Raw genomic sequence first — 25,962 nt, forward strand, 5'->3', positions numbered from 1 at the left:
CTCAGTATAAGGCAGCTTCCTGGAGTCAAGGGGCCTTTCAGTCCGAGGTCCACATTCCCTCGTGACTAACCATTTGAGGATGGGATGCCAGAGGTTGGCAAGGCAAACACACACAGACTTTCTTTCTCATGCACATCCACACTCATACAGGTGACTAACAAAGCAGAAATTTGAAATTCTTATATGAAAACATTTCGGCTTCCGCCTTCATCAGCTGCTCTGATAAAAATGATGCTGTTTCCAAGGATGCGCAACGCTCTATAATTGCCACCTTCGGAACAGCATCATTCTTATCCAGTGGCGTAGCGTGGGTTGTCAGTACCCGGGGCAAGACAAATAATTTGCGCCCCCTAACCCGTGGATTTGCGCCCCCTAACCCATGGATTTGCGCCCCCTAACCCTAACCCCCAGATGTTGCGCCCGGTGCGGCCGGCCCCCCCTGCACCCCCCACGCTACGCCACTGTTCTTATCAGAGAAACTGGTGGAGGCGGAAACCGAAACGTTTTCCTATAAGGATTTAAAATTTATGCTTTGTTAGTCACTGTAATAAATATATGGTTTTAGTGCTTAACTGCATCCTACCCAGATCCAGAACAAACGTGTCTGACGTGCTGTTTGATGTTTTAGTTACTATCTGCACACACAGATCCATATGCAAACCCTCCCCACAAATCCATTCTCATACCTAACACATAACACACACCCATTCATGTGCTTGAATGAATGAATGCATGCATGCATGAATGGGTGTGTGTGTGTGTTATGTGTTGGGTATAAGAACTGGATGTGAGGTGTGTGTTATGTACTTATGGGTATACAGTGGTACCTCGGGTTACGTACTTAATTCGTTCTGGAGGTCCGTTCTTAACCTGAAACTGTACTTAACCTGAAGCACCACTTTAGCTAATGGGGCCTCCTGCTGCTGCTGCGCCGCCGGAGCACGATTTCTGTTCTTATCCTGAAGCAAAGTTCTTAACCTGAAGCAATATTTCTGGGTTAGCGGAGTCTGTAACCTGAAGCGTATGTAACCCGAGGTACCACTGTATATGCAGGTATGTGTATGTACTGTATATAAATGGGTGTGTGTAAATGTACAGTGGTACCTTGGGTTACATACGCTTCAGGTTACATACCCTTCAGGTTACAGACTCAGCTAACCCAGAAATAGTATCTCGGGTTAAGAACTTTGCTTCAGGATGAGAACAGAAATTGTGCTCCGGCAGCGCAGTGGCAGCAGGAGGCCCCATTAGCTAAAGTGGTGCTTCAGGTTAAGAACAGATTCAGGTTAAAAATGGACCTCCAGAATGAATTAAGTACTTAACCTGAGGTACCACTGTATAGGTATATTATTGTAAAACATGTATCAGGATGTGTGGGGATGTATACAGCAGAGAAATTGTGTGCAATTTTTTTGCAGTGGCTGTGCCCACCCATAGCCCATAACCATCCTCTCCCTCCCCAGCAATTACACATTTTCATGCCTAACTGCCAAAAGACTGTGTGTGGTCTTCATGGAGACAGCAACTGTTTAGGGAAGGATTAACCCTTCCTCGCCCAGCTGCAAACTCCACAAAGATCCACACATAGCTATAGGCCAGATGAGGATGCCCCTGGCCACATCTGTCCCAGGTGCTAGTGGCTTCCCACCCCCGGTTAGAGGCTGATTATGTTAGGCCAGTACTTCAGAAATGGCCCTTCTCTGAACCTTTGGGCTTGTAGTACACATAGATGGACCAGGTGCAAAGGGAAGGAGATGTGGAATCAGGGCTGGCTTCAGCCCCTGGCATCTTTGGGCAGCTGGCATGGCCCACTGCCAATGTCTGCCTTGCCCCACTCCTATATTTCCCCCTTTCCTAGCACTCTGAGCAATAGCAGGCGGCTGGATTTGGCCATCTTCTTAATCTGTCCAGCTTCTGACCCAGCACCACTATGGAGCATTGTGGGAAATTTTAAAGCTGCTTCGTCCCAGCCAATGCAGCAAGTAAGCCTGCTAGGGTTCACCAGCAGAGGAGAGGGCCCACCAGAGAATGCTTTGTCCAGGACTGCTTTAGATCTGGAACTGATAGAGGGTACGGTACAATCCTTGGAGGTAAGTCCCCATTGTGTGCAAAGAATAGCATTCTTAAAAATTGTGCCTCAGAAGGGCCTTCAGCAGGGAATCTCCTTGAGAGCCAGTGTGGTGTAGTGGTTAGAGTTCTGGACTAGGACCTGGGAGACCAGGGTTCAAATCCCTGCTCAGCCATGAAGCTCTTACCTCACAGGGGTGCTGTGAGTATAAAATTGGGGGGGGCAGTATGTAAGCCACTTTTAGCTCCTTCAAAGAAAGGTGCAATGAAAATGAATGAGAGGAAAGCCTGTAAAACTCCCTGGGGTGTCTGGCTGCCCACTCTTGGAGGAAAAATTATTTGTGACAAAAAAAGACTCTCAGTGCAGCTTGTGCAAAATTTGGTTCTGAAATGGCCCCTGCCCTCAGGTGCACTATCTAAAAATACAAGCCACAGGAGGAAAAAATCATGGGAGGGAGAAGGGAAAAGCAAGCTCAAGCGCTAGTTCTTAACATGGACAGTCTTAAAACTTACAGCCAGTATCAGAGGCAGTTGTGGCAGTCTTGCTCTAGATAAAATATCAGGCCCGCCCCCCTCCCAGAAGCACTATTGCTCACCAGATCAGATTCTGGAGCAAAGCTGGCGACAATGTCCAGGCCAGGAGGACAAGCCAGCTCCCGCCGCACAGAATGTCAGACTTCAGTGGACTGGCTAACTTACATCTTGTTGACTTCAACGGATCTACTCATAAGCATGACTAAGGCTGGGTTCAGTCTCAGCCTGAGGTGCTTATTCTCACAAGACAAACATTAAATGAGCATGGTGTGTGTGGTGTGTGTGTGTTGAAGCTCCTGCCTCCCTTAGCAACTGCCAAGGCCAGCTTTTCACTGATTAGATAAAACTGTTGTTTTGAAGAACTGCAGCAATATGGAGGCAGAACACCTGCTCCTTCCTTCAGCTCTCTGCATCCCAAAACAGGTATGCCCCCCTTCAAAAAACCTGAACCACTTGCTGAACCTGTGGCACTCTCCATTTCTCCTTCGTCCACCATCCCTGACTGGGCTTTGCAATCCACACGGACTCAGTGCGTCTCTCTTCAGTGCTCAGTAGGTGCCAACCCTATACATCCACTTATCACGACCTTGCACTCTGTAAACTAGGCTCCCTATGTTTGTTTAAATGGCAGATTAAGGTGTTTTTGTCCTTGATAGTTTAATTGCCGAAGCAGGCAAGTACACACCCGTTTCTTCCTTTCTGCTTTGAAACCAGCTTAGCTATTCACACAGGCTTACTGGAACATGTAATATGAGGGCATAAACTGATGGCATGTCAACACAAGAAACTGACGCATTGTTTATTATTTATTATCAAAAAGTGCAGCTTATCTCCTTTCACGGGAAACACCGGATTTCGGTATATCTATTACTTCTGCAGGGTGGAGTTGTTTTTAAATAAAAAAATCATATAAATGCGTATCTGTGGTGTTCCAAAAGGATCATCAGTAGGATAAGACACCACCTGTGGCGGAACTGCTTCCAGCAGCAAACATGTAGCTGAAGACTGCAGTCTTCACAATGACCTGGGAGTAAGTCCCATTGAATGCATCTGAACCTCCGAATAGGCTCCGTAAGATTGCAGTTATGTTGAATGTGTCTCATGTAACTTTATGTAGATCTGTCTACTGCCCACTGAATCCTTAGTTTCCACCCATCATGGAAGGAGCCGTTGACTTCTGCGGGAGAAAATGACTTCTATGAAATGTGAATGGATACAACTTCTTTTACAAATTTGTAAATCACTTCACAGTCTAAGGCCATCAAAGCAGTGCACAAAGTATAAATAAAATAAAATACAGAAAAATACCAGTTCAAAAAACAATTAAAACTATTCCTGCAAACTTTAAACCGTTCCTCTAAGTACAGTTAATAATTCATAAATGACTGGGTCGTACCTCAAGGAAAGACTTCTTGAACAAAAAGATCTTCAGTGGGCCCCTAAATGCCATAACATTAGTATCACACCTCTTTAAACAATTGTGGCTTCTCCCCAAGAATCCTGGGAACTGTAATTTGTTAAGGATATAGTTGTTAGGAGACCCCCCCATTCCCTTCCCAGAACCGCAATTCCCAGAGTTCCCTGAGAAGAGGGACCGGTTGCTAAACTCCTCAGGGAATTTTAGTTCTATGAAGGGAATAACAACTCTAAGCATCCTTAACAAACTACAGCTCCCAGAATTCTTTGGGGGAAGCCAGTTTGTGTTCCACTTCCAGAGCAACTAATTCTCAAAACAACTTTGTGGGGTAGATCAGACTGAGAGTTGGTGGTGAGCCAGAATTTGGATTCATGTCTCCTTTTGAGACTTCTGCGAAACTAATTAAATGGCAGAAAATCAAGCTTTGAACCCCTCCCATAGCAAACACCAGCACAAACATTGTAAGCACTGTGGTCTCTCACTTCTGAGAAGCTTGGAAAATATTCTGTGAATATTCTGTGCTTTCTCTTTCATTTCCCCAGCTCTGAAAATGTTTATGAACGTTCCAACATATCACATGAGCTCAGATATTAAGTAACACAGGCATCAACAAAGCTGCCTCTACAAACTCTCTTAAGCACACTGCAGTACAGTGCTTGTGGGCTATCACTCTGAAGGAGGTGCTTGAGTTGCTCTTCACTCACCTATTATAAACTAGGGCTGCCAATCAATTAGCTCATCTTTAACTGATATTAAATCTCATTTAGCTGATGCCTTTAACACAATGAATGGGTTAACCTTAAATAAATTTGCACATTATGATAAACCTTATTGTATTTAATTGAACTCTTGACAACCATATGTCAGGAGTGCTCTGATGGTGTTTCCTGCTTGGCAGGGGGTTGGACTCGACGGCCCTTGTGGTCTCTTCCAACTCTATGATTCTATGAAAATAATTAATTATGCGATCATTTTTACTCCCAGAGAAACTTTCATAAGAGGAATAAAAACAAGACAATGACTGACCACAGTTTTAGAAAAGGAAAGGGTGATAAGGAAGGAATAGGAAAACTGCAAATTCATTCAACATCTGTCAACTGTTCCGGATAAACCAGGACATCCTAGTTTTTCCCCATGAGAGCATGGTGGCCATTTTGGGTGCCACGATCTTGGGCTGCGATCTTGCATGGGTCACATGACTCATGCAGGAGTGTGTCCCTGGAAGCAGTGCCCTGGTTTTAGGCAACATCATGTTGGAGGGCATAGTAGTATTTTATAATGACCAACAGGACCGGTTAGCAGGAGGAGTGGCCAGATGGAGTTGATCTCATCTACGGAGAGGCCTTGCTTCCCTTCTCAGATGAAATAAATGCTTCCAGGTGACAGGTGAGGGAGGGAAAGCCTACTGGAGCTGATTATTCAGCAGAGCCATTGGAGAGGCCCTGCTTCCCATTTCTTCTGAGTGCCTTTTAGACGTATTGAAGCATGTGTGAGATTGCTTGCAACTTAATAAACAAAAAATAAAATCACATGCCATTCGGAGGAAATGCCATATTTATATTATCCAGCTCACTTCCTTTTACAGTAGCATACCAGAACTGAAACAGCCTTGAAAAAATATTAAACAAACAAGTCCTGCCAATTAAAATTGACCCACCCTGTTAATCAACTAAAGCTTTAGCCACTTAATTTACAGTTTGCCCGATTGAACATTGCAGTCTTCCTTTAAATGAATCAACTGGAAAGGTCCTAAGGGTCCTGATGGAAACAAATGAACGAGGGCATAAGAAGGAGCGAGTCACTGACACACGGAGAATGCCGGCAACTGGCTGATATCAACTGGAATTAGCCTTTCAGATTAAATTGCGATTAAATTGCAATTAATAAAAGTAGAAGGCGGCACTAATTGCAATGCTGAACACTGTCAACAGCAATGTGGATGTCTTGTCTTGGATACTAAACTAAGTTAACAATAGGAGCCTATGCATGTCTTCGCAGAATTAAGGCCCACTGAGTTGAACTGTCTTTACTTCCAGGTAAGCACACATAGGACTGTAGCCTTAAGGAAGTTCATGGAACATCTCCTCCTCAGAGGCGTACCTAGCCGCCCTTGGCAAGGAGCTGTATCGGTGCCTGCTCCACCATCCCTTGACCTTTGGCAAGGAGACATATTGGTTCCCCCCATCCCTTGTGCCCTTGCCAGAGCAGCCAAGCCAGAGTGGAAATGCATGGTCAACCAGGCCAACCCCAAAGTACGCCCCTGCTCTTCCCATCCCACATTTTAAAGAAAGGGCCCCATCCCTCCCCTCGCCCCACCTGAGGGGGTTTTTTTCTGGGCACAGGTGAGGGCAGGGTGGGAAGCTTTCCTTTCCTGAACTTCCCTCAGCTGACTTAGCTTAGGATCCAAGCCCCTATTTCTATTTCATAATGAATGCGGCAGAGACGTGGATTTGCTGTTGAGCAGACTGGCTTATCACTAGGGAGGGTGGGTGAACTGCTCATTCACAGCAGAACAACTTTTGTTTTGTTTCAGAATGAGCCATGTCCCAGACAGACTAAGGAAACAGATATGAAAGCACGAGAAGCTGGAAAGTCCCTCGGCACAACTATTTGGGCTAGGAGTTGAAAGATAAAGCTTTCTAATAGAAACAGTTTCTGTCCTGTCAGTACCTATTATTGAACTCACTAGTCTGTACATTTCCCCCTGAAGAAATGCCCCCCAGGGGTTAAAGCACAGCAGCTCTTTACAGGGTTTCCAGCTGGAATGATAGAAGCCTGTTATATGCCTGGCTATTTTTCAGCGCAGATTATTTGCGGCAGGAGGCCATTGTTTTTTAGGTGTACGGGGCTCATGGGATTTGAACTTGTACAGCAGATTGCTTATGATCCATGGACAGAACGCACCCGCTGATCTTAGCGGCAGAACTTTGGACACACTTCAAACGGGAGAGCGAACGTGCTTCAAAGTATAATGGAGGAAATGTTCTGCTAAGTAGGGAATATCATAAATATCAAGCTGAAGCCAACATGAAAAAAAAAGTCAACACAGAAACGAGTATGTTCTGTGAGAAAATGTTCCATTGGAGGGTTTTGAGTATCTGGAGTATCTTCCTACCGTACTGAACTGTTGTCTCGTATTTTTGCTCAGTGATGCTGATTCACTTTTAGCAAGAAGGCTGAGGCAAGGCAGAAAGCCTGCCCGCAGCAGAGAGTTTGGAAGGAGGCCGGGCCAGAACAGCGAATCATACAGAGATGGAGTCAGCAGCCTCCTCCGAGCAGGGCTGGCCCTGCCATTGGGCGGAGTGAGGCAGCTGTCTCAGCAGGGCAGGATTAACCATTCAGCAAAATAAGCATGTGCTTAGGGTATCATTGGAAGGACAGCAACACAGAAATTTTCCATTGCCAGGTTTTTAACATCAGTGGCCACAAATTGCTCAGCTGAGCGTTCATTTTCTCAGTTGAAGTAGATTAAAAATCCCAACAGAACAACTATGCAACAAGGCAGGCTGGACGCCTTATCTCTACTAAGTACAGAAATAGGTGTGTTATGTAAGATTAGTTCTGAGCGTTTGATCAAAGACTTGGCATTTAGAAAATAAAGGAGATTCCCCCCTCCAAATATAAATAAAGTGAAAATATACAAAAATAAACATCGCTTTCCTCTTACTGTAGGTTTTGTTTCATTCTGAAAAATAAAAATTTATTTTATGGTTTACTGTTGTTTATATTTTTAATGGGGGGAGGCAACATATTTTCAGTGCTTAGGGCCTGCACCTCAGGCAGATGTTGCGGGTGGGGCAGGCAAACAAGGAAGTTGTACAGCTCTGTGTGTGAAATGGAGTCTCCCCTAAGCTCAGCCAAGCTGTGGACCACCCTGTTTACAGCGTCAAAGTAAGATTTCAACAGCTAGTCTGGTCAGCTTTTTGTAATTGGGAAGACAAGAGGCACCAACATGTTCGTGATTCGTTGATTAAATAAATTTATATCCCGCCCTTCCCCTTGAAGGAGCGCCCAGGGCCACAAACAGCATCTTCAAAAACAATTCTGATACAGACACAGAGTGAGAAAGATCTCAACTGAGAAGATCTTTGCCTCAGGCAGCAAAAGATTTTGGGCCTGCCCTGCCTCTGCAGGTGGATAAAGCCTTTAATTGCTTAAGCTTTAAGTAATTGTTTATTTGCCACAAGATGCTCACCTGTTCTGCCCGACACACAAATCTGCCCAGGTGAACCATCCGAGGATCCCTGCTGTAAAAATCTTTTGTGTACTCTTAAAAGTAAAAAATAAAAAGTGAATTGTGAAGCAGCTGTTATACTGTGGAGGTTTCAGGCTCCTCATGCTTTGAATCTTCAGTTAAAAAGGGCACTAGAACCAAGACTTGGAGAGGGGTTGCCAGCCCAAACAGGCAGTGCTGGACCAGCTGGACAAATAGCCCGGCTTGGCATAAGACAGCTTCTTATGTGTGCTCAGGCCTAATATCAGGAAGTGTCCCTTGCCCTCCATGAAACTAGAGCAAGGCAACTCCTGCCCTCTATTCAACCTGAGTGACCCAGGCACATAATTCCCTCCAAGCCTTCAAATCCACGGGTTCTAGATTAGGTTGTCTGGCACAGAGACGGGAGTTCCAAGTGGTCCTTTTCTCCACCAATAATCCTCCCTGCTAATCCCCAGATGCACATTCTAATGGCACACACGGCGCCCAATGCTTACCCAGGGTGCTCCTGCTGCCGCTGCTGCAACTGAGGCATCCAAGGCTTGCTGCTGCAGCCAGGGGGTCATTAAAGTTGGTGCAGGCCCACCAGATGGCACTTAGCTGAGCGCCCCCTAAAGGCTACCCCTTCCTCTGCGCTTGTTTTCCGTCTGTGAGGGGGTAAGAATTACCTTCCCAGATTTCTGCTCTGGGCATGCGGCCAGATTACAAGAAGGCCACCTCAGGGCAAGACTGCAGACTGCAGAAATGGTCAGCCTGAACGCAGGAGCTAGGCTGCACGCCCCACACATCCTAGCAGTGTCCCTCCTGACCAGGGTGGCCCTGCGGACATTGTTAGACTCCAACTCCTGCCATCCCTCCTCCCTCACAATCCACTTTCCTTCTGGGTGACATCTATTTAGATCAGGAACCTGAGGGCAGGGACCTGTAATTTGCCCAGCGATCCTTAAAACAACAACAGCAACAACTGAGGAGCAGGATAAAAATTCTTTAAATAAATTGAATAAATTCCAGCCCATTTCCCATGCAGGCAGGGGCTGATGGGACTTGGAGTCCAACCACATCCAGAAGGCCAAAGTTTAGCCGCTCTGTTTTGCCGGGCAGGCAGAGAACCTTGTGCCTTTGTTTTGAGCGTTTTCATGAATGCTAGGGGCTGCATTCTCGCCAACTCATGCTAACCTTCTGCTGCCGTGTGTGATCATGTGACTTCCACCGCAGAGTTCTCTAAGAGGATTGGGTGAATAAAGAGGCAACCAGCCCTCTTTTGAGACACAAATAGCCATGTTCATTAGCAAATAACACACTGCGAGGCAAATTATGGTGGGGAGAGGGAAACAGCAACAACCATGAGGAAAGCCAATAGATTTGCTAGTAAATCGGATAGACGTGGACATTTCCCTCAGCATGAAAGTCCTTCTGTAAAGCTGAGGGAAGCTGTCTAGCGGCCTGAGCTCCTGTAATTCCTGGATTCCAATCCCAGCTCTGACATTAACGCCGCGTAATCCTCTGGCTCTGACATTAAGGGCAAGAACCTCAGCTGGCACGGCTTGGCACGGCTCCACCGACATCCGTGGCTTAAAAGTGTTAGCTCACTAAGGCTGCAATCCTGCACATACTTATCTGGGAGCAAGCACCTTTGAATGCAACAGGACTTCCTTCTAAGTAAGATGGCATAGAGCAGGGGTCGGCAAACTTACCGTGCCTCGGGTCGGTGTCTCCAGTGCTGATTGCGCGGCAGGCTGGAGGGCGGGGGAGCGTGTGCCCATACATGCGCACACACGCTATTTCCGGCGCACTTCCGGGTCAGAGGAGCACTGGAAATAGCTTGTGTGCATGTGCACGGGCCTCCTCTGACCTGCATGTGCACCGGAAATAGCGTGTGTGCATGCTCAAATAATGCTTGTGAATGCGCAAATAACACTTGCACATGCGCACAAGCTATTTCGGGTGCTCCTCCGACCTGGAAGTGGGCAGCCGCGCAGCGCAGCGCCGGTAAGAATGGGTGGCGGCAGCGGGCGGCGGCGGTCACCGTGGGCCAGATAAACAAGTCCCTTGGGCCTTATCTGACCCGCGGGCCTTAGTTTGGGGACCCCTGGCATAGAGTCACTATTTAAAAAGTTGAACTGTCTTGCCCAAGCCATGCTTCTTGTTCTGTGGAAGCGGCATGGCAACAACTGTCCAATCCACCCTGGAGAATTCTGGGAGTTGTGTTGAGAGTTTTCAGGAGAAACCATATTCCTCACACAGAGCTGCAACCCCAGAATTCCCTGGGAAGAGTGATTGGCTGTTAAGCCACTCTGGAAATATTACCTCTTTGAATGGGTAAAGGGGTCTCCCAACAATTCTCAGCATCTTTAACAAACCAAATTACCCAGAATTCTTCAGGGGAAGCCATGACTGATTCAAGTTCATAGTCCTTTAAATATATGGTGTGAATGAGGGCAACACGAAATTCAACATACCATGGAAGTAGTATCCCTTCCAAGGAGCCATCGACTGTCTGAAACAAGAAGGAAGGAAGGCAGGCAGGCAGGCAGGAAGGATAGACGAATAACTCCAAATCTGCACATGGCTGTTCCTTTTCCTCCCACACCTCCTTTCTTCCCCCTTAACAAACTGTTGGTTTGGCAATGGCGTAGAACAGCTGAATACCCATGGCAGGACATCAAGAGAAAAATACTAACAGACGCCTAAGTGCATTGCATAATGCCCCAAACCTTAACTCACTGGCTGTGCATTACTGAACAACAATCAGATGATCTCTCTCTAACTTTGGAAAATAAGAACCGGCTGGGCTGGGAGGAGGGGGGGGCAGAACAGCAGCCACAAGGGTTTTAATTTCCATATGGGTTTTATTTCTGCATTGTTATGCATTTCCTGGTTTTTATAACATTCAGAGGTCATGTTTTTGTTATCTTGCTTCCTACGATATGCTTCATCTCAGCGTTTCCCCAGAGCTTTATCTACGAAGGACGGCAGGGCAATCATTTTTTTTTCCAGTGGTGCATCTAGAACAGCCTTGGCTGGTGCCCTCCAGATGTTTTGCTTTGCAAGTGAGCATGCCGGCCACTGGGACAAAAAGCAGTTGTCAGCGAAAACATTTGGAGGGCATCAGGTTGGCAAAGGGTGGTCTAGAGACACGCACCTGGTCACTTGCAGCAGGGGAACTGGGGTCCTCTTTTCTAAGCTGTGAGTATGAGACGGTTTAAATGTCTGTGGGTGTTCAGCACACCATCATATATGAGGTCGTAACCATCAGTTGCAGGGCACACACATAACAACAACACATAACTGCATGTGAACCCCACCCCCCAAAAAAAACACACCTGGAAGAAGCATATAAACTTATTGCACACTCTATGCAATGTTGAAATGGTAGCACTGATAGGCCAGTAGGCCCTCCACTGGTTTTGTGGCCCTATCAATGAATCCCTCAGCTTGCCTTCCCCTTTCCACCCAGCAAACCTCAGTGTCATTCATCCAGCAACATAAATACTCCAGAGCAAAGTCAACTCGTCGGCCTGGCTTGCACTAAGCCAAACCATGGTTTAGTGAGAAGGCATAAATGTGTGGATCTCTGAAGAGGAGATCACAGCTGCTTTCCTCTTTCTCCTCCTCCCCTGGTCCTGCTGCTGCTGCATGGTTTGACTTAGAGTCTCATCTGAAACCCAGGCTCACCATTTGTCTCGCTCCAGACAAATCGCAAGCTGTAGCTATGTTCTATGGCTTACCTCTTGTGGCTTGTCTGCAGTAGGCAGGTGGAGAGGACATGCTGCACTAAACCAAATGACACATCCGGACTAGAGAAGGAGCAAAGCAGTCTTGAGAGTTTGCCCACCCACACCAAACCATGGTTTGGCGTAGTCTTACATGCAAACTGAGGAACTATTTTACTGTCATAAGCGTCAGTCCAACTTTCAAACTTTCTAGTGTACTGCCACTCTAGAATAAGTGGTTTGGCGATTAAAGGTAAAAGTAAAGGCACCCCTGCCCATACGGGCCAGTCGTGTCTGACTCTAGGGTTGTGCGCCCATCTCACTTAAGAGGCCGGGAGCCAGCGCTGTCCGGAGACACTTCTGGGTCACGTGGCCAGCGTGATGAAGCTGCTCCGGCAACCGGCACCAGAGCAGTACACGGAACGCCGTTTACCTTCCCGCTATAAAGCGGTACCTATTTATCTACTTGCACTTAGGGGTGATTTTGAACTGCTAGGTGGGCAGGAGCTGGGACCGAACGATGGGAGCTCACCCCGCCGCGGGGATTTGAACCGCCGACCATGCGATTGGCAAGTCCTAGGCGCTGAGGTTTTACCCACAGCGCCACCCACGTCCCGGTTTGGCGATTAGGATGTAATAAATCTTCTTCCAAGTGACAAAGTAAGATGTTGAAAACGGACATAGTGAGGATTCTTGTGATGCTTTTTCCAAGCAAGCATAAAGACGCAGGCTCTCTAAGGTTCATTCTCTATTGTCTCCACCCCAGCAGCAAATGCAGCTGTGAAGATCCAAGTGTGCCACACCTTTCCCAGACACAAGTGCTACCAGGCTGTTGGGACTTATATAGAAGCACCTCCAGTCAACACTGAAATCAGTAGGGAATAGAGAGTGCTGAGGTGGTCACACCCACATCATACACTGAATGCCCATTTCCTCCCCAAATGAATCCTGGGAACTGCAGTTTACCCCTCAAAGAGCTATAATTCTCAGCACCCTTAACAAAGACAGTTCTCAGGGACACTTTGGGTGAAGCCATGTGCTTTAAATGGACGGCACGACTTTGTTTATCTCCTCGCTTGTTCTTTCCATTAGTTTTTTTTTGTTTTGTTTTTTCAAATGAAAAGCTTTGCCTCAGATTCCAGTTACTTCTTATCCCTAAGTACACTTGTTGCCAAGAGACAATTCAGTGCTGCTTTCAGTTCCTCCCTGCAGCCATTGAGGAACCAAGCAGTAGACTGTAGGAAATAAACACTCTTCATTATTATCTTTTTTTTATTTTCAACCAATATGGCCATAGCAACCAGCAGTGATAAATGCAGGAGAAACGCGTTGCCCACAATCTCACCTTTCTTTCTTTATGAGCAAGTCAACTACAAAGCTCATAGAAAACAAGAGGAGAATAAGAGAAACAGTAATGTCCAGTCACAGATAAAATAAAGTAAAATAACGCAGACTGATATTGTACATACTACACAATTCCAGAAGCGGCATGCTAGGTTCCCAGTAGGTGCAGCGCTGCTGCTTACCAGGAGGGGGAGAGGTGAGGTGGTGGGGAGGTTGGAGGGGCGCAAACTCACTGGTGGAGCCAAGCTAACACTCTTGCTGGTGTGTTTTCACCATGCTGACCTCCCCAGTGCTTCGCCCCTCTTGCTCCTGGTAAAGAACAATGACTCACCAGGCAGGAAAGCAGCGTAGCAGCTCCATAGAGCTCTCTGAGCTGCATCTGCATAACCCTATAAAACTCCACCTTGCACGTGTGATTTCAAATCACCTCTAATTTTCACAGCCGCTGGGTGCCAAACCTCTCAAAAAAGTTCTACATTTGGGGTGGAAAGTAAGACAGATGTGACATTTTAAGTGTGGACATAAGAACAGCCCTACTGGGTGAGGCCAAAGGCCTTGACCTCATGTAGCACCCTGCTTCTCACAGTGGCCACCCAGAGGCCCCTGAGAAAATCCCAAGCAGGTGATGAGGACAATAGCCACCTCCTCATGCTGGTAGTCAGAGGCATTCGGAACTGATCCTGGAAATAGCATATAGACATCAGGACAACCCATTGATAGCTTCAAGTGCTTCATGATCACTTTAAGGGTGTTGGGAAAGATCTGGTAGCACTGCAGCTATGCTTCAGGACATGCTTCTGTCCTGGGGGAGCTCGGACTAAAGAATAATAATATAGTTTCAGCCTGGTTCAGTTTGAACGAGAGAAAAGAGAGCTGTGTTCACATCAGGGATATCATACCACCCTTCACTCACTTATCCCTAGAGCAGTTTTGCAAAAATTAAGTGAAAGGTAAATGTGTGTATGCATCATGCATACATGCCATTTTTTCATAAATAAAATAAAATAAATGTGCAACCTGCAAGGCGTGGAGCACGCTTATAGGCTGACACACCTTCTAGGCACGGGCAACAAGACCCAACATTCAACTTACTGGTATTGATGCCTATAAGACAAGTTCTGAAGCTAGAGTCACCCTGTTTGTGAAGAACCACCCTCAGAATGATGTGTCTATCTTCCTCCATAAACCGACTTGCACCATGAGTAATGAAACAAACTGCAGAAACTCAGGACCCAGAAGAGGAAGTGGTTGAGAAATTCAAGAGGAACTCTGGGGACCGGATCTCTGAGCAGGTCCCTCACTGAAGCTTGCTAAGAGCAGGCTTGTTTGAGGGCACACCAAGACCCAACTCAAGGGCAAAATTCATTTTCTGGCTTGTAGATGCATTGGGACCAGCGTCACTAACCGTCAAAAGCAGCATGTTAAATGTTCCCTGGGGACCAAACAAGAACTCACATGGGAGAAGCAGATTGTCTTGATTCCTAATGGTTATTTTCACTTTTATTGCTGTGAGATTCAATTACTGTACTTCTGCATTGACGAGCTTTCCTAATAAGACTCCAGAAGGTTCAGAACATTGCTGGTGCTGCTAGGATCTCAGAGAAGAAGGGACAATTGTCACTCACTTTCTGCATGTGTGTGGTGGGGGACCTTTGTCTTAATGTTAGGCTGTAGATTGATTTCACAAGTTTTCGTATATAATTAATTCAATGAAAATTTTCTGAGAGGAACCTTATAATCCTGCTTGGATAGATTACTTGATTCTAGAACCTTTTTCTTCATTTTAAGGAGGCCCAGGCAAGACAAAACCAAGAAAAAGAATCAGAGCTGTGGAATACCTCTCATGCAAGGAAAGGACAACCAGGATTAGATCTCTTTAACCAGTTTAATAATATACAAATGGAAAATTTTGTACACAAAGCACAGGTGATTGATGGATGCAAATAAAAAAGAGAAGTCACTTTTATGTATCTATAGGCGGTAGTATGCTGGTATTTCAGAAGATACCAGCAAATAGGCTGCCCATGTTATATAAGAAGGGCCTGCAGGATCAAGCACATGAGAAAACTGGCACAAATATTTATTATAATACTGTAAACACGTGAACACACTAATACATAACCATACATACAATAAATGAACCAAATACTTAGCATATTTTGGCCTTCTGGCGGTTCCCTCGTTGCAAGAAGCAAGACTACAGGGAACCAGGCAGAGGGCCTTCTCGGTAGTGGCGCCCGCCCTGTGGAACGCCCTCCCATCAGATGTCAAAGAGATAAACAACTACCTAACATTTAGAAGACATCTGAAGGCAGCCCTGTTTGGGGAAGTTTTTAATGTGTGACATTTTAATGTTTTTTTAATCTTTGTTGGAAGCCACCCAGAGTGGCTGGGGAAACCCAGCCAGATGGGCGGGGTACAAATAAATTATTATTATTATTATTATTATTATTATTATTATTATTATTATTAAAAACAAATTATGGAGACACAGTTACATATAGCCAGGTTTTTAAGATGAATCTATCTAGCCCAACCACAACGGGGAGTGAGTAATGGGAGGTGTACTAATGCAGGACTTGCATGCACACCCTAAGTTTTATCTTTTTGTCACACTCTGGTGTGACCTGTATTTGGCAACAGGGAAATATTAAAATGCGGCACCAGGGGACAACACTGCAGTGTGAGGGAAACTTGCCTCCCACCTGGAGACAGAGCCCCCGTTTGCATATCACAGAGTAAATCATAAGTAATGATTTCCTTTGAATGTGTCTATCTGAGCTGATTCTCTTCTCTCTGCTAGCATGTGGAGGAAACAAACCATAATCCCTGGCTTAGCGCTTCCCGCGAAACAGGGCCTGTGGTTTGCTTTGCTCCAACGCTATCAGGAAGCCAAGAACAAACTTTGGCTACAGGGTATAACTGGTTCGGAAAGAATCCACAATTTCTGGTTTGGACGCAATGCTAACAGGGATCATAGTTTGTTTCCTCCCAGCGCAAGCCAAGAAGAGCAGAAAGAAACTTGACTGAGATTTTTTTAAAAAACAAACAAACAAATGACTGTTTCCCCTGTCCAGCTCTCAGAAGGAAACCTAAAATACTTGAACCTAAGTAAGGAGGAGAAATATTTATATCTTTGTAAAGCTTTATTCTTCTTATCTTTGTTTTTAAGGATGGCGGGCAGCATTCTGCTATGTTTTACTCAGAGGAGGCCCACTGAAATCAAAGAACATGACTAAGTTAGGTCCACTCTATCTATCTATCTATCTATCTATCTATCTATCTATCTATCTATCTATCTACCTATCTATCTATATGGCATTTCCATCCCACCTTTTTCTCCAAGGAGCTCAAGGTGGTACACCTGGTTCTTGTCGGAATCTCCACTTGGCCAAGCTGATAAAGTTCATCTTCCAGCCGAACGTGATTTAACAAGAATCCCCTCCCCTAATAAGTCAGAACTTTAAGGACTTAAGCTGTGATTTAAGGCTGTGTGGAGATAAACTTTCGAACCAAAGCAATGTTTCAAGACGAAGCTGGAAAGTTAAGAGTTTTGGAATGACGCAGTTAAAAATGCCGTCGCCATCTTGGGAGGCATTGTTGGAGCTCTTGGGTCTGGGAGGAGAAAGAGAGAAATAGTGCTGTTTACATATCATGGATTAACTCCTCCGTGGGATTTAAGAGCGAAAAATGCCTGATTTATGATGGAAAGAGTGATGTTATCTACGAAGGAGATATATGGAAACCATCTGGACTTAGATTGGAAGAACGGGAAATTCACACAGGATTATTATATTTGCTTATCGGCTTAAGGAGACTAACAGAAGAGATCGTAAAAGAAAAAGAGAAATTATATGAACAAGATATGATGTGGAAACACCAAGATAAGACTGGATAGAATTAGGAACTTTGTCTGGACTGATTGGGACTGATTTGGACACTAACGCAGTAATAAGAAGATGATTTGAATCCCCCTTTGGATCTTGAAGTATGGGTTCCCCCAACAAAATTTAAAAATTTGGCTTTGTAATTTGGAATTTATGTGATGTGATTTAATTTGATGTGATTGGCCAGTTAATAAAAATTATTTTAAAAAAAAAAAGTTCATCTTCCGGCCGAGTCCTTCGAAATCGCCCTCCGACGAATAATTAACGACCTGAGCCTTTGATGAGGCCTCAGACACATTCCCCCATTCAGCAGAGTTACCAAAGCAGCACATGGAAGTGATGAGATTTATGGCTACATTGCTATGCTTTATTTCTTACTACGCAGACAGCAAAGAAATATACATCCTCTCTCTATGAAAGCAGAGAGCAACTGAACAAAGGAACAGAGAAACCAGTACATCACATCCGTCTCCCTTCTCCCGTGAGACTTCCAACAGTCTGGAAGGTCTCTGGAATGTAAACAGAGTCCTGTGACTCTAAGCAGCTGCTCAGTGGCAAACAGAAACTAACAGCCCCCCCCCCGTTGAATCCCCCCACAACCTTTTGAGGTAGGTTAGGCTGAGAGGTTGCAACAAGCCCAGGGACACCCAGTGAACTTCATGGCCAAGCTGGAATTTGAACCCTTGTCTCCCAGGTCCAACACTGTAACCACTACACCACAATGGGCCTTATCTGAATAAAACTGAGTTGATGCCATCTGATGGTTCTCTGCTTATTTGTATTTTAAAATAAAATAAAACATGAGGATACTATTATGCATATTTGTCATAAATTGGATTGTTGATTTACGCTGTGCTTTGTCTCTCAATTTATTTGTGCCCTGCTTAAGAGAGCTTTTTTGATCCAACGGTTTATAGGCCTTATAAACGAATGAAGTCAGAATGTGCCAACTTTTCTTCTAAAACGACAAGCCATGGAGGCCGCATACCCACTGCAAGCTTCCTGTGACATGAGCACATAAGTGTGACTCTGAGAGGAAATGGAGCACTGTGCCTGCATATCTGTTTTTTAAAAAGGGCAGCGTGAGATGCCTCGTTGTTTGGAAATCTGGCCCGAAATGTCCAAATGAATCACAGCAATAATAATTTCGTGTAATTAGCTTTCATTTGTAGCAGTGTTGACTTAGGGAAGAATTAAGATTCAGGCTCCCTGGTCAAGAGTCTCCCAGTTGAGGTAAGCCAGTCTAACTCTACAGGAAGCAATGCTAATTTACACCACCGGAGACTCTGGCTCCCTTAGGTATATGTGTATGTATTCAGCTACACCAAGAAAAGGCAGAGCTTCCTAGGAGTGGGGAAGCTGTAGCTGTTTAATGAGAACAGCTCTAGTACCCCACAGAGCAGGAGAGCAATCTGACTAATTGAAACTACGGGGAAGTGTAAGTGGGGCATTGCACTTCATCATCACCTGCGCTGGAAATCAGCCAAGAAACAATGGCTAGTCTCTATTTCTCAGTGAGACCACGAAGGACCCAGAACAGGCGAGACTTCCACCTTTGCCTATGTGATCCTCACCATTTTTTATGTAGAAACAGAAATATTTCTGAGCTGTTACAGTTGGTGGTGGTGGGGTACAGCAGGCCCACAGGTTACACAAGTTTCGGTTCCGGGGGTCCACACACAAGTAAAGCCAGGAAACCCCCAGAACCAGCACTGTCCCCTCACAACCATCCCTACCTCTCCGGAGCAGGCCTTGCTCTCCGCCTCGCTTTCTGGGCTCTGGGAATGTTGTGCGAGGGCCCTGGGAGTGTCCCAGAGCCCTCGTTCTTCCTTGTTCTCTTGTTCTACATCACACTTTTCTTTATAGGCTATGGCCACTCTTTCCTTATAATCTCCAGTCAGTGTGAGAGGGTCCATTGTTCACACCAACCTGGAGCAAGCCTATTTGAATACAGTTGGGATTTATGCATCTAAACACACAAAACGATCAGGCCATTTTACGGTATACCCTCTTCTATATCTTCACAACACCCAAGTGAGGTAGGTTTGGCAGAGAGCTCGTGACTGGACCAAGTCAGGAAGTGAGTTTAAAATGTAAAACTGCATAAACACACAGACACATATACATGGTTGGCAAACTGGTTTTTGTTTGCTGTAAAAAAAACGGAAGTGAAAGTGGAGAGTGTGGGGGATGCCTGCTTTCCTAGGTTTGGGAATGTTTCTCTAGTGTTTCATCACCTCTTTTTTGCCTGTGCTACATTGCAAATTATGCAGTTGAAGGTGTTAATTTTATATATTTATCAAGTTCCCTAAATGTTTTGCTGCTGTTGATTTTACAGCATGGAGTAGATAAAGGTGGGGTGAAGAGAAATGTTCACTGTGTTTCCCAACTGGAGTGTTGCTGCTGTTGTTATCCAAGCTCTTGGTGCGTTGTTAAGTTTCCTAGGAAAATGCAGCAGTCAAGTCAGGGCTGGTTGATTATAGCAGCAGTATGAAAGGAGCGGGGGGGGGGGGGTTGATTCACTGCTTTCCCACCCACCTGAAGTGGGTTGGTGCTGCTGCTGATAGACACATAAATGAGTTCTTGATAATGCTATTATTCAAAGAGCTCAAGGTGGTGTACATGGCTCTCTTCCTATTTTGTCTTCACAACAATCCTATGAGGTAGGTCAGGCTAAGAGACAGTGACTGGCCCAAGGGCACCAAGTGAGCCTCATGGCTGAAGGGGTTTTCAAATCCCTTTTGCTTAAAGAAAAAAGAAAAAAAGGTTATGATGAGGTATTAATAAACGATCATACAAAATGAATTTGTATTCCAGTCTCAATTTATGCATCAGCACCTGAGCAGAACTGCTGTAAATCTTAAATTGCTTTGACCCCTTTCATCTGAAATAACACACCTGGTCTCAACAATGAATGTAGCATTGCCGTCCTAAGATCACCAGATGAAAGACCTATGAAAGTTGAGTTGCTTGCATGGTTTAGGGTTGGCAGTGGAGAAGAACAGGAGCCTTGTGTCTTCAGCTGCTACATGGCAGGCAGATATTAAACATCAAGGTCCCAGGTTCGATCCTCATAAGGGACAGCTGCATATTCCTGCATTCCAGGGGTTTGTACTAGATGATCATCAGGGTCCCTTCCAACTCTACGATCTTATGCAATTTGTAGTCTGGATCTACAACTGGGGGGGGGGAGTTTCACCTGTTGATATTCTTTCCATTGCAGATCTTATTACTTGGGTGTGACCCCTGATTTTTTTGGAGGCTCACTCCGCTTGCAAATAAAAAAGGGTACAAATTTGCATGCGACAAGAAAGTGTATGCACTTTTTTATTTGCAGATTTGTGTCTGCTTTTGGCGAGTGCTGCAGAGGACCCAGGGTAGATTATACCAACATACTGGACCCAGCAAATCCTATTGGCACGGCTAACGGGCAGCTTCTCCAACACAAGCTCATTTGGAACCTCTCAGCAAACAATCCTACATCCAATGACCTCTCGTTTCCCACCTCTCCGGAGAGGTTCTCTGTGGGAAAGAGCCAGGTGGGTGCCACACAAGGCACGTATTTTCTTTGCCCTCCCAAGTCTTGCTGAACATCAATAGGCAAATGCCTGAAAATTACAGAGCTACAGTCTCAGTAAAGAACAAGCAGCAGCCAAGCCTCAGCGTTTAAGAAACAGCGCGGCTCTGCTATTGAGTTTCCATGTATTGTTTTGGTTCTCTGTGCTCCGTACCAAAGAGCGAGGAGCCCTTGTTTCACAGAACATGCCAGCTGAGAAGTGTTTGAACTGCTTACCAAGAATAATATTCATTGTATGTTTAGCTCTCTCTCTTTGGTCTAAATAGGAAGCCATTTGCAAAGCAGTCAAACATCCTTCACATGTAGTTATCGGTCCCAAGCGGTTGCTGAGAGACGGATGGAAATAATTTCACCTTACATAATGTTCCCCCAAGTGTTGACTGCTGTGGCTCACCATAGGGGAAGCTAATTGTCTGTCTGTGCTCTGGACTAGAGGATATAAAGTGGCAGGAAGGGGGATAACCTCCAGTTTGGGTACCTAATCCACCCCCCTTTTAAGTAAAGAAATTAGCAAAATTTGCATATCGCTTCATTGTAAAAACCTCTAAGTAGCTTACATAAAATACTTGCCTGGTGCCAGGGCTTTTTTTCTAGAAAAAGAGGTGCCAGAACTTGTTGACCGCTGCACAGCCCAGAGCACTGTGAAGGGGAACAGTGCCGCAATGCTACAGAGGTGCCGGAACACACCAAAGAGGTGCCAGAACTCTGTTCCGCTGATTTCCGGCTGAAAAAAAGCCCTGCCTGGCATCATTAATACATCTCTTTAGGAGCCAGGTGAAAGCATTTCTCTTTACCCAGGCCTTCAGCCATTAAACTGTGTGTGTGTGTGTTGGGTGGGGGGCTGTTTTTATGATTATTTTAATAGTATGCTGTGCATTATGTTTTTGTTTTTATACACCACAAAGGGTGGCATACAAATTGAACAAACAAAAAATAAAAATAAAAATACTTGATAAATAAAAGATACATTAAATTATTCGTCAAAGTCAGGTGTTGACAAGTTGGCTGAAGCAAAAATTCAAAATACAAAATGAAAGCAGCAGTTCAAAAAAAATCCATTATATAAAATTTGCATATTAAAATGCAGGTCAGCTTTACATGTCTGGGTAAGCCTGCCTAAATGAAAAAGGGTTTTAACAGACATAAGAAAGAATAGTATAGGAGCCTATCAATGGGCAGGGAGTTCCACAGTGTACAGTAGATGTTGTCATGCTGAGAGGCTGATTCCTTACAAGTGCGGAACAAACTTTGTGTGCCACTTGTAAAAGTACTAGCGCTGTCAGTCAACCACCAATGGTTTGAATGGGCCAATGGTTTGAATTAGCACTGGTGCAGATTTACAACACTGCTTTGGAGAGGCCAAAGAGCCAGCCTCTAATTTGCTACATGGCTTGGGAGCTATGCGGAGTGAAAGGCCATCTGTAATCGCAAACCATTGCCATGCTCTCTTATCAGCAAGTGATTTGTGTTAGTCAGATGCAGGGAGGCTCTGCAGGCTGACAGCCTGACCTTGAAACTGCACCGCTGGCGCCATGACATAGACATGAATGGAGCAGAACTTTTTGAGGAATCATGCTGCCCGTTTACAGACATCAGCATAACTGCGTAACTGGAAGATCCTGCGGTTTTTCTATAGACAACATGATCCAGGTTATCATTCCTCTCTAAAGGCCCTTTGAGTTATGAGACACACAAACAACACCCCATTTTGAAGTGATCCGATGAGCTCACTTTCTGAGCTCATTAAGGAAATAATCACACCTCTGCGCTGCCCAGGACGTTCATTTTTTACTGTGAGAAGCAATGAAGTTATGGCTGGCTGGAGTAGTGCTGGGTTATGTTATAGCAATCAGTGCCAGAGAGAATTCTTTAATATGCAGAGAGAGATTGCAGTGGATGCTCAGGGATGTTTAAGGACAGGCTTGAACTCACCTGGTCACCAAAGGCATCAAGAAACTGCATGTAGGTGAATGCATTGAATTTGATCCTGGCAAGTGAGCAGGCTGGCAGAAGAGGGGGGGCACTCTGTCCCTCCTCTGTGCCCGGCATAGAAACCAAGCAGGCTTCCAGAACAAAAAAGCCTTCTCCTTCGTGCCCATCACAGAAACACATTGTGGTGCTGGAAGAGGCACAGATCTCCCCATTCGTCCCTATCATCCTCCAAGAAGGCCAGAAAAAAAAGTAGAAGAAGAAGAATGTTGTGGGCTAGTAACTTTTCTGGGGTTATTTACAAGGCTTGTTCCTTTTTACACGTGTCCTTGATCAATTTGGTTCAGGACTCACCCCCACTTCCTTGCATCCTGCTGCTTTCCTCCAGGAAAATGGCAGAGCAAATTGAAATTTGGGGTTGCTTTAGTTTGATGTTTGCTCCAATTCAGAGCTAAAGAGTGGATTTCCCCTGGGAAATGGCAGGGCAAGAGGTGAACCACTCAGACCCATACATGAAAAGCATGGGTTAAGCAGAAAACCATTGGGACCCATGCTTTCTAGCCATGGGACAAGCAGAAAGATGAATGAGCCCTCAGTTCAAGTCTTGAGCCTTTTACATTGGTATGATTTCCCCCACAAGGCTCTTAAAGCACAAGTTTGAACTCAGATCAGATCACGAAATCAACAACTTCTTTTGGCTTCACTGTGTCAGCTAGATTTGCTTTGGGTTCCATCATCCCGAGAGGGCTTTGAAAACATCAAAGGGGGCAGTTCCAGATCAAAGTTTGATTTTCATGTTCTTGGCTTCCACTTTGAACTCTTGCCGAAAAGAAAATGGAAAAGAAACACTCCCACACTATATCATTAGCAGCAAATAATTTGTTGCAGCACTAAGGTTAGTTTTCCTTCCTTGTCTAAGGCTGTGTACGCACTGGCGGCTTAAAACACCGTGAGGTCATTTCCCCCTGCTGTGTTTCAAGTTGCTTTTGTACATTGCTGTGCATACCAGAGAGGAAGTGGCAGTGTCTCCTCTTGATTCACACCACCTGATTTATTGCCCTGCACCTGCGATCCCCACTGCCGGAACTTCTATTCAGTGAAGCTGCCATTTGTGCGTGTGCAATGGCTTTCCTGAACTGCATGCACCGCAGCCAAACTGTGGCTTGCATTTTAAAATCGGATGGAAGCTGGTTTGAGGGGCATCGCAGCAAAGAAGAGCATTTCTCAAGAAATTATAGGATATGGATTGTGACTAACATCATGTGTATTCAGCTGCAAACACCAGCAATGGGAGCACACTGGAGCCAGACATGGGCATGACCGGGGGGGGGGGGCAGGGAGGGGCAGCTGCCCTCCCCAAAATCAATAAAAATACATAGGAAACTGAGGTTCTGCCCCTCCCTGTAACAAAAGGCTCCCTGTAACAAAAGGCAAGTAGATTAATAGGTACTGCTCCGGTGGGAAGGTAAACGGCATTTCCGTGCGCTGCTCTGGTTCTCCAGAAGTGGCTTAGTCATGCTGGCCACACGACCTGGAAGCTGTACGCCGGTTCCCTTGGCCAATAAAGCGAGATGAGTGCCGCAATCCCAGAGTCGTACACAACTGAACCTAACGGTCAGGGGTCCCTTTATCTTTATGCATGATGTTAGTTATATTCCATACTTTTCCTGCAACGTCTTGAGGAGTGCTGCTGTCTGATGCTTCCCCTCTCAGTGTGGGGAGCCATGGGCAAGTCACCATCACTCAGCCACACTTCTCTGTGTGTAAAATGGGAATGCTAAGGATCTCCCTCTTAGGATTTTTTTCTTTGGGAGGTTTACTGAAATCAGCATTGTTAACCATCCCTGACACAAAGGCTGCAGTCTTATTCACCCTTACTGGAGTTGGGAGGAAGCCCCATTGAACTCAACAACATTTACTTCCCAAGTGCACCGTCAGTGCACTACATAAATGATTACTAACAGAGTTGCACATGTAACTGTAAGTCTGTGCCCTTAACAAAACAAACAAAAAGTAATCAAGAGAGTTGACATGTACATTAATAATAGAGAGCCTGATGCTCTTCCTAATGCTGTGCGCACAATTATTATGTGATCAGCATTATATACATTGCCTGCTTTTTAGTTTATCCTTTCTAAATGGCCCAAAGGGGTGGGCACTATGCCTGAAAACTTTCCAGCCCTTTAACTTCAGGAGAGCGGGCACAGCACTCATGAGATAATTAAGCAATATGGAGTGCATCAAGTGCATTCAGTTATTGGCTAATAAGGGTTTGTGTTGTGGCACTATCAGGATGGATGTTGAAATAAGGAGGAGGAAGACAAACATCACTTTTGGAAAGCACTTAAGTTCATGCTAACCTTGGAGCTGCTGCAGCTAAGGAAGCTTAGGGTCCATTCCCCCCACCCCCAGTGATGAGATTCAATCAACATGTTTCAGTGATGGATCAATTGCCCATTAGTACCCATTGTCCTCCACCCCATTATAGCCAGAGCATATCAAAAAGCCATTCTCTACTTTGCACAAGAGCACAGATGGTTTGCTGACTCACAAATCTCCCATATTTAGGGGCATAGTCAGAGAAGCGAGCTGAATTTATACAATGATTCATCTCACGGTTTCTAACAGAAAAACAGTCCCACCAGGGGACCGACTCATAATTTATGAAAAAGGTATGCTATTTTACGTGGGGGAGGGATGACTTGCCAATGCTTCCTGTCTCTTTACCTTTCAAATCCTGAAGCAATTTGTAATACTGCATCCAGCTACCATTTACTGCACCATTGGCCATGCTGTCTGGGAATGATGGAGCTGGGAGTCCCAAGAACTTCTGAAGGGCCACGGGAATCTGTCCACCTTTGAGATTTTGCCTGGATTTGCCACAAACTCCTGCCATCTGTTCAGCAGGTTAGCCACTGCCCCTGTAAATCAGGGTTAAGGAGTCTTTGGCCCTCCATCACTAGCACAGAAGCCAGGTGGACTAGCAGAAGACAGCTGGAGAGATCAGTACCTCTTCTACCAGCCTATTCACATGCCTGCATTTGGTTTCTGGTCACCTATGGTGACCAGCAGTGGAGACTGGTCCTGTAGGGAGAACGAGGTGCTGTCCCAATCTGTCCTTGCTCATCTAGCCTACTTAACTACCTCTAGTCCAGGGGGTGTCAGCTCTGTCTTCCTTAGGCTAAATGTTGCCCCTTGAAAAAATTAGTAGGGAGGAGGATGGGAGCAAAACCAGAATTAGCCCATTCTGCTTGTCATTGGCTCTGGCTCCATCTACTGCT

The 25,962-nt window shown here is 45.4% G+C and overlaps 1 long non-coding RNA gene across 1 annotated transcript; it reads left to right on the forward strand.

Annotated features, from left to right (window-relative positions):
- The first annotated feature begins 1,996 nt into the window (after positions 1 to 1,996).
- LOC310757545 lies at positions 1,997 to 21,561 on the forward strand. The gene is made up of 3 exons (XR_014545314.1): positions 1,997 to 2,090; positions 3,025 to 3,152; positions 20,513 to 21,561. It is a non-coding gene; the product is annotated as an uncharacterized lncRNA (long non-coding RNA).
- The last annotated feature ends 4,401 nt before the right edge of the window (positions 21,562 to 25,962 follow it).

The sequence above is a fragment of the Podarcis filfolensis genome (assembly GCF_964270895.1).
Source record: "Podarcis filfolensis genome assembly, chromosome: 2".
NCBI lineage: Eukaryota > Metazoa > Chordata > Lepidosauria > Squamata > Lacertidae > Podarcis > Podarcis filfolensis.